This window comes from Tasmannia lanceolata, unplaced genomic scaffold, assembly GCF_043159265.1.
Source record: "Tasmannia lanceolata isolate RefF3 unplaced genomic scaffold, GAP_Taslan_0.1 ptg000005l, whole genome shotgun sequence".
In the NCBI taxonomy this organism is placed as follows: Eukaryota; Viridiplantae; Streptophyta; class Magnoliopsida; order Canellales; family Winteraceae; genus Tasmannia; species Tasmannia lanceolata.
The window spans coordinates 18,275,427-18,290,706 of record NW_027518682.1 but is presented as its reverse complement, the minus strand read 5'-3'; the positions used below and the strand labels follow the sequence as shown (position 1 = coordinate 18,290,706).

Here is a 15,280-nt window from a genome sequence, read left to right as displayed (position 1 = left end):
GAGAATTGAGTTCGAGTCCAAAGCTGATCATCGTGACTAAAAATTGCATTTAGTTTGGATATCCTTCCCCCCCCCCCCCCCCCCCACACACACACAAAAAACAAAAAAAACAAAAAACACTAAAACATTAGCTTTTAAGCCTTTCGAAGTTAACGGAGGCTCCTCCGCTCCTTTGTATATCCTAACGATATCTGTTAGGGGGAGGGGGGGGGGTGTTATCCATCAGAGGTGGGGAAAATATCACTGCCCAAAAACAAAACGAACATTGCCTTTGTTAAAGGCTGGGCCCATCATGAACCCAGAGCCGTACCAGGCCTGGTTTGGCTCAATCTACTCACACAGTCCGAGTCCATATATACAAGCTCATTGGGCCAGCCCATATCTAATATTTCAGATCCGCAGTCGGAGCCTTGACCCAGCCCGTTTGCATTGCTAGCTTCAGATGTCTCCGTGTGAAAGTGACATTCTTTTATGGCCCCATGATGGTGCACAAAGATGAGCAATCGCGACCATTTAATGAGCGTTAAACAGTGCACAAAATGCTCTCTTTAAAATCTTCTTATTAGGTGTCAATTGATTTAGTTGGCCCTTAGTGTTAATAGTTGTCATACATGGTTTAAAATTTCGGTTTCGGACCCTGAAATTTCGGTCGAAATGTAGTACAAAAATCGAAATTAATATTTTATTCAATATTAAATTTCGGTAATTTCGGTCGAAATTTATGTGAAATATTAAATTAATTAAAAAAAACAGAATTTTTGGGTCAAATTTCGGAAAAACTGAAATTTCGGCCGAAATAAATGACCATTTCGGATTTTGGTGGTTTTGGTGTCGGTCTCCACCGAAATTTAAAACCATGGATACCTCATACAATGTGCTGTTCCCACTACATATATATATATATATAGGATGTCCCACCCTTGATTGATCCGAACCGTCCACTTGATACGCCTTCCTTTTGCTTCAAAATCATGTAATCATAAAACCCAATAATGTGTACTTTTTATCGTTGAATGTCGACCGTTGCTTCATGTTATCCTTTATCCTTCCTTCAGAAAAGTTAATTCCTCCTACGACACTGCCACTCTAGATTCTCTCTTTCACTCTCAAAATCCAGACCCTTCACAAAATATCAGTTCTGAAGAAATTGAAGCACAAGCTTGTATTCAATGACAATTTGCGTTAGCATGCTAGAGAAATAATAGACAAACGGCATCTCCATGCATAGAAAAACCCTTTGCAGAATAACACATCAAAGGTGATCAAAATAGTTCAACAGCCACACGAATGAAACCAAGTGACCATTGGGAAACTGAAAAGTGAATGATTTTCATAAATGTGTATATTAAGAAAACCCAAAACAAAATATCTCCAGCTGCAGTGTCTCTATGACTGCAGAGGGGCTGATGTAGTACAAATGGGAAGGATTCAATGACGTGATTAACATGTACACTGCAGCTGGGTGTCCAAAGTAACGAAAAGGGGGGCATTTATCATTTCCCACATACACACACATGTAATTTATCTATATCAAAAGAAACGCGTGTCTTGTACCGCCAATATTTCAACAGAATGAGAAAATCCAAAATTGCGCATATCACATCCGAGAATATAAAAGAAAAATACATCTAAAGCCCAAGTGACCAAATAATGCAAGAAACGGAAGCATCATCAACATAACTAAGAAGATATAAAAAAAGGAATTTTCATAGCCTCAAGATACCCTTCTTTCATTCTTGACATCCTTTAAAATCTGGAACCCTGGAAAACCGAAAGGCCCAATTGAATTTCATGAAAAAACACATCAACATATTAGAGAAAAAATAACTATAAACAAAACACAACTCTAAGTGAAGAAATCCCCCTCATTGAATACCATATCAAAGGCACCAAGACAATTCCAATGCCAAGGATAAGTGACGAACTGTCAATGCCAACCTGAAAAACCAAACACTCGCTAAGTTCTCGCCAAAACAAAAAAAAGCAGACGCTACTAATACTACAATTCGGAAGAGAAAACAATCCCTCTATCCTTCCTACAGAAGTTAATTCCTCCTACCACACTACCACACATTATACCTTCTTTCACTCTTAAAATCTAGGCCCATCACAAAATATCAGCTCTCCTAAAAAAATTGAAGGACACGATTGTATTCAATGAAAATTTGCTTAACCGTGCAAGAGAAATAATAGACAAAGAGCATCTCCATGTATAGAAACCCACTTTGCAGAAAACATACATCAAAGATGATCAAAATAGTTCAACAGCCAAATGAATGACAACAAGAGATAATTGGAAACCTGAAAAACAAGACATTGGGTACATTCTTAGATAATAAGATCAGATGTTTTTTGAAACAACATATCAAACGAGACGGAAAAACCCCTTTATGCCCGAGCAGTAGCTGATTGATAAAAAGGCCCTTTTGCTTGTTAAATAGCACAGACCTAAAGACCCTCTAAGATTCCATGCTTTGATGTCACTAGTAGTTCTCCTTAAAACTCCCTAATGAAGCAATGAAACAACAAAAAATCCATCACCATTAAATTATCAAGGCGAATCCAAAAAATAGGAGCTCAAATAAAAAACTTCCCCCTGCATCCGTCGTATAAAACTGAAAAGAGAATGATTGTTATAAATGTATATTAAGAATATCCAAAAAAATAAAATAACACAACGGTATCCAAAACACACACACACACACACACACACACACACAAAGAAACAAGTGTCTTGTACAGCCAGTATTCCAAGAGAATGAGAAAATCCAAACATCCGCATATCAATCTGAGAACATGAAAGAAAAAGACGACAAGAGATGACCCTAATCTCAAGTGACAAAATAATGCCAGTAACGGAAGCGTCATCAACATTACTAAGAAGATATATAATTAAGGAATTCTAATAGGCTCAAGATACCCCTCTTACACTCTTGACATCCTTTACAAATCAGCAACCCTGGAAAACCGAAAGGCTCAATTGAATTTCAAGAAACATCACTTCAACATATAAGAGAAAAAATAACTACAAACAAGAAAAAACAATTAAGTGCAGAAATCCCCCTCATTCAATCGCATATCAAAGGCACCAAGACAATTCCAATGTCAAGGACCACTGACCAACTGACCTGAAAAAGCAGACATTGGCCAACTTCTAGCCAAAAAAAGAAGCAGATGCTACTAATACTACAATTCAGAAGAGACAAAACAATCCCTCCTTCATCCCTCTTTCAAAAATTAACAGCTCTTACAGAACTTGATATCGTCTTTCACTCTTTAAATCCAGACCCTTCACAAAATATCAGAACTACTGAAAAAATTGTAGGACCGGATTTGATTCAATAAAAAATTGCTTTACTGTGCAAGAGAAATAATAAACGAAGCATCTCCATGGATAGAAACCCCCTTTGCCGAATAGCAAGTAAAAGGCGATCAAAATAGTTCAACACCCACACGAACAGCACCATGCGGTCATTAGAAATCTGAAAACAGACATCGGCATTATTCTCATGAAATAAAATCAGACGCTTTTTTAAAAATATAAAAAGAGACGGTAAAGCCCCTTTACTCCCTAACAGAAGTTGATCACTAAAATTGTGAAATAAGAAGCCCTGAATATCTAAAGTTCCATCTTTGGTGTAACTTGTAGTTCTCCTAAAAGCTCCCAAATGAAGCAATGAAGCAACAAAAAATCCTTCCCCATAAAATTATCAAGGCGAACCCAAAAAGGAGAGCTTAAATAAAAAAACCATTTTACGCACCCACAAGGCAATAAAACCGAAAAGCGAAGGATTTTCATTAATGTATCTTAGAAAACCCCAAAATGAAATATCTAAGAAGTAAGGTATCCAAAACATACTTATCAAAAGAAACCCTCGCCTTGTACCATCAAGTGTTTCACGAGAATAAGAAAATCCAAACCTATGCATATCACATCTGAGAACATGAAAGAAAAAGAGGATATGAGAGACCTTAAGCTCAGGTGACAAGAATGTAAGGAACAAAAACATCATCAACAAAACTTAGAAGATTTAAAAAAAAATTCTCAGCATCCCTGGTACCGAAAGACCCAATTGAAATTCATGAAAAATCGATTGACCTTACAAGAAAAGAGATAACTATAAACAAAAAGCAAAGCGTAGAAATCCCCCTCACTGAATAGCATATCAAAGTAGCCAGGACAGTTACAATGTCTAGTACGACCAGTGACCACCTGTCAATGTCAACCTGAAAAAAAAAAGACATTGGCTAAGTTCTTGCCAAAAAAAGAAGCAGATTCTATTAATACTAACACTTCAGAAGAGACAAAACAATCCCTTTATCTCACTTTCAGAAATTGATTGTTTAACACTCTTGTTGCCCTAGTAAAAAAACAGAACACAATTTCAAGATTCCCAACTCCAAAAGCGCTCATTGATAAAGAAGTGATAAAGTCATGAACAGAAATTCAAGATTCCCAGCTTCAAACACACTCTTTGGTAAAGAAAAAAGAAGTTAGGAACACCCTCTGAAATTTCATGGTTAGATGAAAATTAAAATTCTCCGTGAAACTCCATAAAGAAGAAAGGAAATGGCAAAATATCCTTAAAAGCAATATCATCAATGCAAACCCCAAAGTAAGATAGCTTAGAGAAAATCCTTTTATTGTATCCAACAGTCAATAAATCATGAATCAGAAGGCTCTTGATTGTCGCAGATGAAGAAATAATTAAGCAAAATACCAAATAAAATATCTTAAAGGAATCCAAAACAAAAAACTGAAAGAAATCAACTTCTTGTATCCATCAAGTGTTTCAGGGGAATGATAAAATCAAAACATGTACCTATCACATCTGAAAACAAGAAAGAAAAGGATACCATTTCAAAAAAAAGAAAAAAAAAAGAAAGAAAGAGGAGGAAATGAGATAACCCAATGCTCACCTGAGGCCACAATCTGAGGAACAGACATCATCATCAAGATGAATAACAAAGGATTATATCACAAACTCATACAGCCATGAGATATATCATCTTTCAATCTTGAAATCCATACTCACATAGTAGCAGGGGACTTTGGAAAACTGTAGGACCAGAGAATTTTCATTAAAAATCAGCATCTATTACGCAATAGAAATAAAAGGGTTGACCAACGGCATCTCTATGCATAGAAAATCTCTTTACGAACAATGTATCAAACGTGATCCAGATAGGTCATCTAAGATCAGATACAACAAATTATTGTCGTACAGCCACTAAATTCATGCCGAATCGAATCAGATGCAAATTATTGCCATACAGCCCCTAAGTTCATGCCGAATCGAATCAGATGATAACTTATACAACAATTCAGAAGAAGGCGGAAATCCTCGTTAAATCATGTCTGGAATCAATTGGTAAAGGAAACTCTCTTCTTGCCATCGTGAAAATCAAAATACTGCTCAACTCCAAAAATGCCCTTTGCAAGATAAATTACAGGTCCTATACCAGCCCTGAAATTATATGGTTTAATATCTTCGACAGCTCTCCTTAAAACCCTCTAAAAAAGAAACGATTATATGTATCTCAAAAAAAAACTGCCCAGGTCAAGACTGATTATATGTATCTCAAAGAAAGCTGTCTAGGGCAAGACCGATTATATGTATCTCAAAGAAAACCCTCCCTGTATCCATCAATCAATAAAAAATGAAATAGCTTTGTTGCAAAGAAGAAAATCCAATCTCTTGTGCATATAATACGTCCAACGAAAGAACATAAGAAACTTTTTAACTGATACATTCCTGATTCCTGACAGGCAATGAAAAATTGGCAATAAAGGAAGAGAGATGTCAAGGTAAATAAGAATAAATATAAAGAATAAGATTTCCTACCATATCTGATACTATCTGCCACTCTTGAAATCCAAACCCTCAACTGCATAACAAAACTGCTGAAAAATTAAGAACCAGAAAGGATTCAATGAAAATTTGCTTCAACATGCATGAGAAATAATAAACAAACATCAACTCCATGGTTAACCCCCTTTACTGACTATCAAAGGCGATCAAAACAGTTCAACAGCTACATCATCGGCACCAAACTCTCATTGGAAACCTGAAAAACTAGACATTGGCTACACACTCACATTGGCTACATTCTCACAGAATAAGATAATGATCTTTAATACAACATAACAAAAGAGAAGGCAAAACTCTTTAATGCCGTATCAAAATTTGATTGCTAAAAAGGTCCATTTGCCTGTTCTAAAATAACAAGCCCCGAACGTCCTCTAAAATTCGATCCTTCGATGTCACTTGCAGTTCTCCTTAAAACTCCCAAATGAAGTAACGAAACAACAAAAAAATCCTTCACCATAAAATTATCAAAGCAAAACATAAAATGAGAGCTCAAATAAAAACCTTCCCATGCATCCATCAGGCAATAAAACTCAACAGGAGAAGGATTTTCACTGACGTATATTAGAAAAACCCAAAACAAAATATCTTAGAAGGTATTCAAAACATATATATATCCAAAGAAACCCTCGCCTTGTACCATCAATTGTTTCACGAGAATGAGAATATCCAAAAGCTGTGTATATCACACCTGAGAACATGAAAGAAAACGAGGATATGAGATGACCCTATGCTCAGGTGACACAACAATGTAATGAACAGAAACACCATCAACATAACATAGAATAAGTATAAAAAAATCCCATTGCATCAAGATACCCATCTTTCATTCTTGACGTCCTTCACAAATCAGCAACCCTAGAAAACCGAAAGACCCAATCGAAATTCATGAAAAACCGCTTCATCATAAAATAGAAAAAATAAGTATAAACAGTAAGCATCTATAAGCATAGAAATCCCCTTCACTGAATCGCATACAAAGGTGCCAAGACAGAAGGCTAAGTTCTCGCCAAAAAAGAAGCAGATGCTACTAATATTACAGTTCAGAAGAGACAAAACAATCCCCTTATCCACCTTTCATAAATTAATTGATGAACACCCTTGTTGCCCTCCTAAAATTCAGAACACAATCTCAAGATTCTCAACTTCAAAAGCGCTCATTGATAATGAAAAGATAAAAGTCATAGACAGAAACTAATGATATCCAGCTTCAAACACACTCATTGGTAAAGAATAATCAAGTTCTAAGCACCCTCTTAAATTCCAAGGTTCGATGACGGCTACAATTCTCCTTGAAACTCTCTAAAGAAAAAAGGAATCAGCAAGAAATCCATCGCCGTGAAATTATCAATGCAGACCCCAACATAAAATAGCCTAGAGAAAACCCTTTTCTTGTATCCATCAGTCGATAATTCACGAAACAGAAGGCTCTTGATTGATGGAGAAGAAGAAATAATCAAACAAAATCTGAGACAAAATATCATAAAGAATTCAAAACAAATATCTCAAAGAAATCCAGTTCTTGTATCCATCAAGTGTTTCTGGGGAATGAAAAAATCTGTACATATAACATCTGAAAAAATCCATATTGACATCTGTACATATCACATCTGACAACAGGAAAGAAAAGGAGGTATTAAGACAAACCCTAAGCTCAGCTGAGGCCACAATATGAGGAACATATATACATCATCTAGATGAATAACAAAAAATTAGAGATCATAAACTCAAACAGCTTTAAGATATACCATCTGTCAATCCTGAAATCCAGACTCCGCACAAAGTAGCAGGAACCCTGAAAAATTGTAGGACCGTATTGAATGTCATTAAAGTCCACCTCTATCATAAAATAGAAATAATAGAACTAACCAAAAGGTAATAGCATTAACCAGAAGAATCTCTAAGCATAGAAACTCACTTTCATGAACAACGTATCAAATGCTATTTAGACAGCTCATCTAAGATCAGAGACAACAAGTACTGCCAACACACAAAAAAAACATGCATCCGCTCAGTTCATGCGGAAACGGATCGGACGCTACAAATAAAACAACTCAAAAGCTAAATTGCCTCTAAACCATCTCACAAATCGATTGCTAAGAGATACTAATTGCCATTGTGAAAATCAAAATACAAATTCAAGATTCCCAACTTGCTCTTTGGAAGATAAATAACAGATCCTATACCAGCTCAGAAACTATATGGTTTGCTATCTTTGACGGCTTTCCTTGCAACCCTCTACAAAATAAATGAAGCAAACATGAAATCCGTCACTACCAAGTATCAGTATCTCAAAGAAAACCCTTCGTCTATCCATCAATCGATAAAAAACACAACAGATTCGTTGTGAAGAAGAAAATTCAATCTCTTGTGCATATAATGATCCAACGAAAGATTATAAGAAACTTTTTAACCGGTGCATTCCAGACACAGGCAATGAAAATTTACAATCAGCAAAGAAAGGCCATCGAATTGACCAAAAGAACATGACAGAATTCCATTGACACAACCCACTTTCTCTCCCAGGAAAATCTCCACCCGCCAACAAGATCTGCAAATATAGAAACCCTAGTTTATTTTCAAAAAAATATAGAAACCCTAGTAGAGGTAATTTCTGGGATCAGACTCGAAGAAAACCTTCCTCTTGTATCCATAAATCGATAAAACACGAAATTACTCCATTGCGAAGAAGAAAATCCAATCTCGTGTGCATAATCTAAACGTGAGATTATAAGAAACTTTTGAACCAATGCATCCCAACACAGATCATCGAATTGAAAAAAAGAACATGACAGAATTCCTTACAAATCCAGAGACGCAACCCTCTTCCTCGCAGAGAAGAAACTCAACCCACCTGCACAATCAAAGAAAACCAAACCCTATGGACGAAAGAGGGGATGCAATTTATTGGCAACGGAGACTTGGTAAAAAAGTTTATTAGGAACGAGAGACTTGCTAAGAAAGTTAACAAGAGGCCTTCATTTATAGGAGAGTCAGCGGTAAATGAACAGTTAAGAGTAGGCGATAAGTACGGTCAGATCATGCATGCTTTTTTGAGGAGACTGCCCGGAAACTTCAAAACCCGCGTTAAAAGGATGCCTTTTGGGGACATGATTGTCTTTTTACAGACTCTCATCATCTACTCTTGGCATCCAATGGCTCACGAATATTCTGAAATGAAAGTTACCTGATCTAGAACCTTCAGATGATGAAAAAGAAGAGAATCTTATCACCGTCAGATCTTGTTTCAACGGTTATAATTTCACTCACGTCGAAACAAAGTTACTGTTCCCACAAATTCCTTGCCATTTCTCCGGAGAAAGTATCAATCTGGGGGATTTGTTATATAACCGGAGAGACATCATCATCAAGATGAATAACAAAGTATTAGAGATCACAAACTCATACAGCCTTGAGATATATCGTCTTTCAATCTTGAAATCCAAACTCACATAGTAGCATGTACCTTGGAAAACTGTAGGACCAGATTGAATTTCATTAAAAATCAGCTTCTATTATATAATAGAAATAAAAGGGTTGAACAACAGCATCTCTATGCATAGAAAATATCTTTACGGAACAATGTATCGAACGTGATTCAGATAGGCCACATTTAAAACCAGAGACAACAAATTATTGCCATACGGCCACCATTCATAAGTTCATGCCGAATAGAATCAGATTTGAGATATATCATCTTTCAATCTTGAAATCCAAACTCACATAGTAGCATGTACCTGGGAAAACTGTAGGACCGGATTGAATTTCATTAAAAATCAGCTTCTATTATATAATAGAAATAAAAGGGTTGAACAACAGCATCTCTATGCATAGAAAATATCTTTACGGAACAATGTATCGAACGTGATCCAGATAGGCAACATCTAAAATCAGAGACAACAAATTATTGCCATACGGCCACTAAGTTCATAAGTTCATGCCGAATAGAATCAGATGCCAATTATTGCCATACAGCCACTAAGTTCATGCCGAATCGAAACAGATGAAACTTATACAACAATTCAGAAGAAGGCAGAAATCCCCTTTAAATCATGTCTGGAATCAATTGGTAAAGGAAACTCTTCTTGCCATCGTGAAAATAAATATACAAATTTAAGATGCTTAACTCCAAACGCGCTCTTTGCAAGATAAATTACAGGTCCTATACCAGCCCTGAAACTATGTGGTTTAATATCTTCAACAGCTCTCCTTAAAACCCTCTAAAAAAGAAACAATTATATGTATCTCAAAGAAAGCTGTCTGGGGCGAGACCGATTATATGTATCTCAAAGAAAACCCTCCCTGTATCCATCAATCAATAGAAAACGAAACAGCTTTGTTGAGAAGAAGAAAATCCAATCTCTTGATACCTTCTTTTACTCTTAAAATCCAAACACAGGCCCCCTTCAAAAAATATCAGAACTCCTCAAAAAAATTGAAGGACAACATTGTATTCATTGAAAATTTGCGTGACCCTGCAAGAGAAATAATAGACAAACAACATCTCCAAGCATAGAAACCCCATTGCAGAATAACATATCAAAGGTGATCAAAATAGTTCCACAGCCACACGAATGACACCAAGCAACCATTCGAAACCTGAAAAAAAAGAAAGACATTGGGTACATTCTTAGACAATAAAATCAGATGCTTTTTGAAACAACATATCAAACGAGAAGGCAAAACCCCTTTATGCCCAAGGGGTAACTGATAGCTCGCCCTTTTGCTTGTTAAATACCAAAACACTAAACACCCTCTAAAACTCCATGCTTTGATGTCGCTGGTAGTTCTCCTTAAAACTACCTAATGAAGGCACTGAAACAACAAAAAATCCATCACCATTAAATTATCAAGGCGAACCTAAAACCAGAGAGCTCAAATAAAAAAACTTCCCTTGCATTCATCAGGCGATAAAACTGAAAAGTGGAGTATTTGCATAACTGTATAATAAGAAAACACGAAACAAAACATCATACAGGTATTCAAAACACACACACACGAAACAGAGAGAGAGAAGGGTTTCTGCGCTAGAGCACAGAAACAGGTGGGCCCACCTTTTTTATGGGATCCAAAGCATTCATTTGATGGGCCCTGTCATTGATAGGGTGTCCACCAAAAATAAGCTCCATTGGGATCACCTTAGGGTGTCCATTTGTGGGGCCAAAAAAAGAGCAGATAGTGGACAAACAATATCCGTCCATTTTTTGCCCCACAAATGGACACCCTCCGGTGATCCAATGGAGCTTATTTTTGGTAGGCACCGCCATCCATGATGGGGCCTTCCACAGGAATGCTTAGGATCCCCCCCCCCCTCCCTTGCTTCTGTGCTTGAGCGCAGATAAGCTTATCTGTGCTCGACCGACCGCAGAAACCCTTTTCTCATATATATATATGAGGAAAAGGATTAGACGGTTGAGTGTATGGAAGTTAGGTGCGGAAGAGCTTGTAATTTGGGTTCTCTCTCTCCCTCAACATACGTGCCTTTTGGGTTCTCCTCGACAGAAAAAACCCAAAAAGGCCGACGAAGCTCTCCCTCCCTCTCTCGACAGAAGCTTGCGATTGGGTTCTCCTCGACAGACGAAGCTCTCTCTCCCTCAACATACGAGCCTTTTGGGTTCTCCTCGACAGAAAAAACCCAAAAAGGCCGACGAAGCTCTCCCTCCCTATCTCGACAGAAGCTTGCGATTGGGGTTTCCTCGACATCTGTCGCTCTCTCTCCCTCAACTTACGTGCCTTTTGGGTTGTCCTCGACAGAAAAAACCCAAAAAGGCTCTCCGACGAAGCTCTCTCTCCCTCTCTCCGACGAAGCTCTCCCTCCCTCTCTCGAGAGGTATGTATTTCATTTTTGTTTTATTTGGGTTTAGTTCTATTCTAGGGAGAAAAAACCCAAAAAGCTCTGTAATTTTGGGTTTAGTTCTATTCTTGGGTTTTTCTTTTTTTTCTACGGTTTTTTTTTCTGTTTCTTTGTGGATGTAGGTCTGTAACTTTTTTAGGGTATTGAAAACCTGTTTCATTTGTTTCTTTTGTGATCTAAGGTTTCGTTTTTGTGTTTTTTTTTAGGTTTCTTTTGCGAAGCTCACGCCTGCTACTCGTGGTCTTCTCCAGAGAGGTACGTTGGTTCTTCTTCTTACTCATTTTCTTTTGATGTGCTTCAATTAGTTCTTCTTAATAATTTCTTATCGAATGAAGAAAGAAAAAAACCCCTATAATAGTAACAAGATGGGTTTCTTTGTGTGGATTGAGTACATGGATTTAGGGTTTTCTTTAACTGAAAAAAAAACCCTCAAAAAAGACCATAAAAAATGTTGGTTTTCTTCCACTTTTTCTTCACTGATTTATGGTTTTCTGCCATTGATTTTGTGTGGATTGAAGACTTGGATTTAGGGTTTTCATGACACCATATTTATCAATTTTTGAAACTGTTTTGGGTTTTTCAATGGTTTTTTAAAGATTCTTGTATGGCTTTATGGATTTAAGGTTCTTCCAACTGATTTCTTAAATCATGACATGGATTGAGGGTTTCTTAAATCTAAGGTTTCAAGTTGCTTTCTTTAATGTATCTTTGATTAATTTTCATGTTGTTTGACGGATATATTTATCAAATTTTCATGTTTTTAGATAGCTAAAATGTATCCAACTTCTTCGCAACCAAGTGGGGTACCTATTGAGCGAGGTGATGGTAGACCCTGTGCTTTGGTTGATGATGCTTTGTCGCAAGCATGTGGCCTAGCTATTGAAGAAGTTGATGCTCATAGTTTACTTATGGTTGATGATGGTGTAAATCTGGATGAAGATCATCTTGAATGTGCAGAGACAGATGTGAATGACATAGATGAGGTTGGCATTAGTACATTTAGTACACCCAAAAAGGTTGATGGTGAGAAGGGTGTTGTGAATACGCCTTTTGTGGGACAGGCGTTTGATAGATAGGAATCTGCCTATCATTTTTACAATGCTTATGGACTGGCCACTAGCTTTGGGATACGGAAGTCCAGTACATCCTCTTCGACGAAGACAAATGAGGTCATATCGAGGGCGTTTGTATGTGACAGAGGGGGGCTGAAAAGGGATAAGGGCAAGATAGCTAATGGGTAGGAAATGAGGGAGCGTCGCATTGTGCGACTAAATTGTAAAGCTAGGATGATCATCAAACATAGAGATGAGAAGTGGATAGTGAAAACTTTTGAAGACATCCATTCTCATGAGCTGACCTCCCCACTGAAAACCAAAATGCTTCGTTCCCATAACCGATTTTATAAGAGTGAAGGTACTAAAGCTTTGATAGATTGTCTCAATGAGACACAAATGCCTAAATCTAAGATTGCAAAAGCCATTAATTCGACCCACGATGGAATAACAGGTGGGCTCTTAACAAATCAAGTAATTGCCCATTTGAGAGCAAAAAGGAAGAACAATTTGGGGCAAGAAGCAGTCTTAGTGGCCAACCATCTGCAAAAGAAACGATCGGAAGACCCGAACTTCTTTTTCTCGATGGAGTTAGACACGGATGGGACCTTCCGATCCATGTTCTGGGCTGACGCTAGGGCGAGGGATGTGTACATGACATTCAACGATGTCATTGGTTTTTATGTTACCTATAAAACAAATAGACTCTCTTTGCCATTTGCACCGTTTACAGGATTGAACCACCACAAACAGTCAACCATTTTCGGATCTGCACTGCTAGCCGACGAGACGGATGAGACATCTTAAAAGGATTCATGCCATTACTCTCTTGTGTGCTTGTAGGTAATACACCCCGCTCTCGATATCTAGCCTCAATAGACCACCTCTTTAACATGTAACGCTCAGGGACCATTCTCAATTGCTTAAGGTCAAAAATACGAAGGATATGTTGACATAATATCCCTTCTATCTCAAACATAGCACACTCACATCTCGCGGTCACTCCGTCAGAATCGTCATATTGTACCTTGCACCATCTACTCTTCTGATCACTTCTAAGACCTACAGAATACTCTTCCACTGTACCTTCACTGCTCAACTGATCATACCAACAGTTGTTACTACCCTTCAACTCATCCTGAAATTTGTTAAAGATAATACTCGTATAGAATTTACCGGCCTCTTCTTCCAATGGGCTATTCGTTTGCATCTTAGGAATCGAATATTTTGACTTGAAATCTTCTTCGGCTTCGGTTTTACTGCGTTGAACAAGTGCCCTTTCAAAAGCATTCAAACACTCATGTAACCCGGTGTTGTTGTTCACATATCCGTCGAAGAAGGAATTCATGCTTTCGCTGCGCTGACTTGATTTCATGCCAGCAGTGAAAGTGGTTCTCCAATTTGCCCGCATCCAATGCTCTCGTTGCTCCCACATCCTAGACAACCATTCATTCCCACAAATTTTATATTTGACCACCAAATCTTGCCATTTGTCCTCACACTCCTATTTTTTTCGAATGAAAACACCGATTATAATCACCGTAAAAATCACTATCGGTATCCCGCATTTCTACACCTTTCTCAACTAGATGCTTCCATATGTGCCACTCGCAAAACCTATGACGCGTATCTGCAAAAGGGCTAGCAGTGCAGATCCTAAAAGGGTTGACTGTTTGTGGTGGTTCAATCCTGTAAACGGTGCAAATGGCAAAGAGAGTCTATTTGTTTTATAGGTAACATAAAAACCAATGACATCGTTGAATGTCATGTACGCATCCCTCGCCCTAGCGTCAGCCCAGAACATTGATCGGAAGGTCCCATCCGTGTCTAACTCCATCGAGAAAAAGAAGTTTGGGTCTTCCGATCGTTTCTTTTGCAGATGGTTGGCCACTAAGACTGCTTCTTGCTACAAATTGTTCTTCCTTTTTGCTCTCAAATTGGCAATTACTTGATTTGTTGAGAGCCCACTTGTTACTCCATCGTGGGTCGAATTAATGGTCTTTGCGATCTTAGATTTAGACATTTGTGTCTCATTTAGACAATCTATCAAAGCCTTAGTACCTTCACTCTTATCTTTAAAAAACCATTGAAAAACCCAAAACAGTTTCAAAAATTGATAAATATGGTGTCATGAAAACCCTAAATCCAAGTCTTCAATCCACACAAAATCAATGGCAGAAAACCATAAATCAGTGAAGAAAAAGTGGAAGAAAACCAACATTTTTTATGGTCTCTTTTGAGGATTTTTTTTTCAGTTAAAGAAAATCCTAAATCCATGTACTCAATCCACACAAAGAAACCCATCTTGTTACTGTTATAGGGGGTTTTTTTTTCTTCATTCGATAAGAAATTATTAAGAAGAACTAATTGAAGCACATCAAAAGAAAATGAGTAAGAAGAAGAACAAACGTACATCTGTGGAGAAGACCACGAGTACAAGGCGTGAGCTTCGCAAAAGAAACCTAAAAAAAAATACAAAAACGAAACCTTAGATCACAAAAGAA

General features: G+C 37.5%; 1 long non-coding RNA gene across 12 annotated transcripts; it reads right to left on the bottom strand.

Moving 5' to 3' along the window:
• Positions 1-746: 746 nt before the first annotated feature.
• Positions 747-15,070, bottom strand: LOC143877807 (uncharacterized). Of its 12 annotated transcripts, none has more exons than XR_013250798.1 (6): positions 7,789-15,070; positions 7,619-7,665; positions 4,921-7,480; positions 3,860-4,227; positions 1,877-3,482; positions 747-1,761 (listed from the first exon to the last, which is right to left on the bottom strand). It is a non-coding gene; the product is annotated as an uncharacterized LOC143877807 (long non-coding RNA). The 12 variants fall into 12 exon arrangements; XR_013250805.1 differs by having other exon boundaries at positions 749-1,761; positions 1,877-1,938; positions 7,789-15,063; XR_013250806.1 differs by having other exon boundaries at positions 749-1,938; positions 3,860-3,936; positions 4,100-4,227; positions 7,789-15,061.
• Between the last annotated feature and the right edge of the window lie 210 nt (positions 15,071-15,280).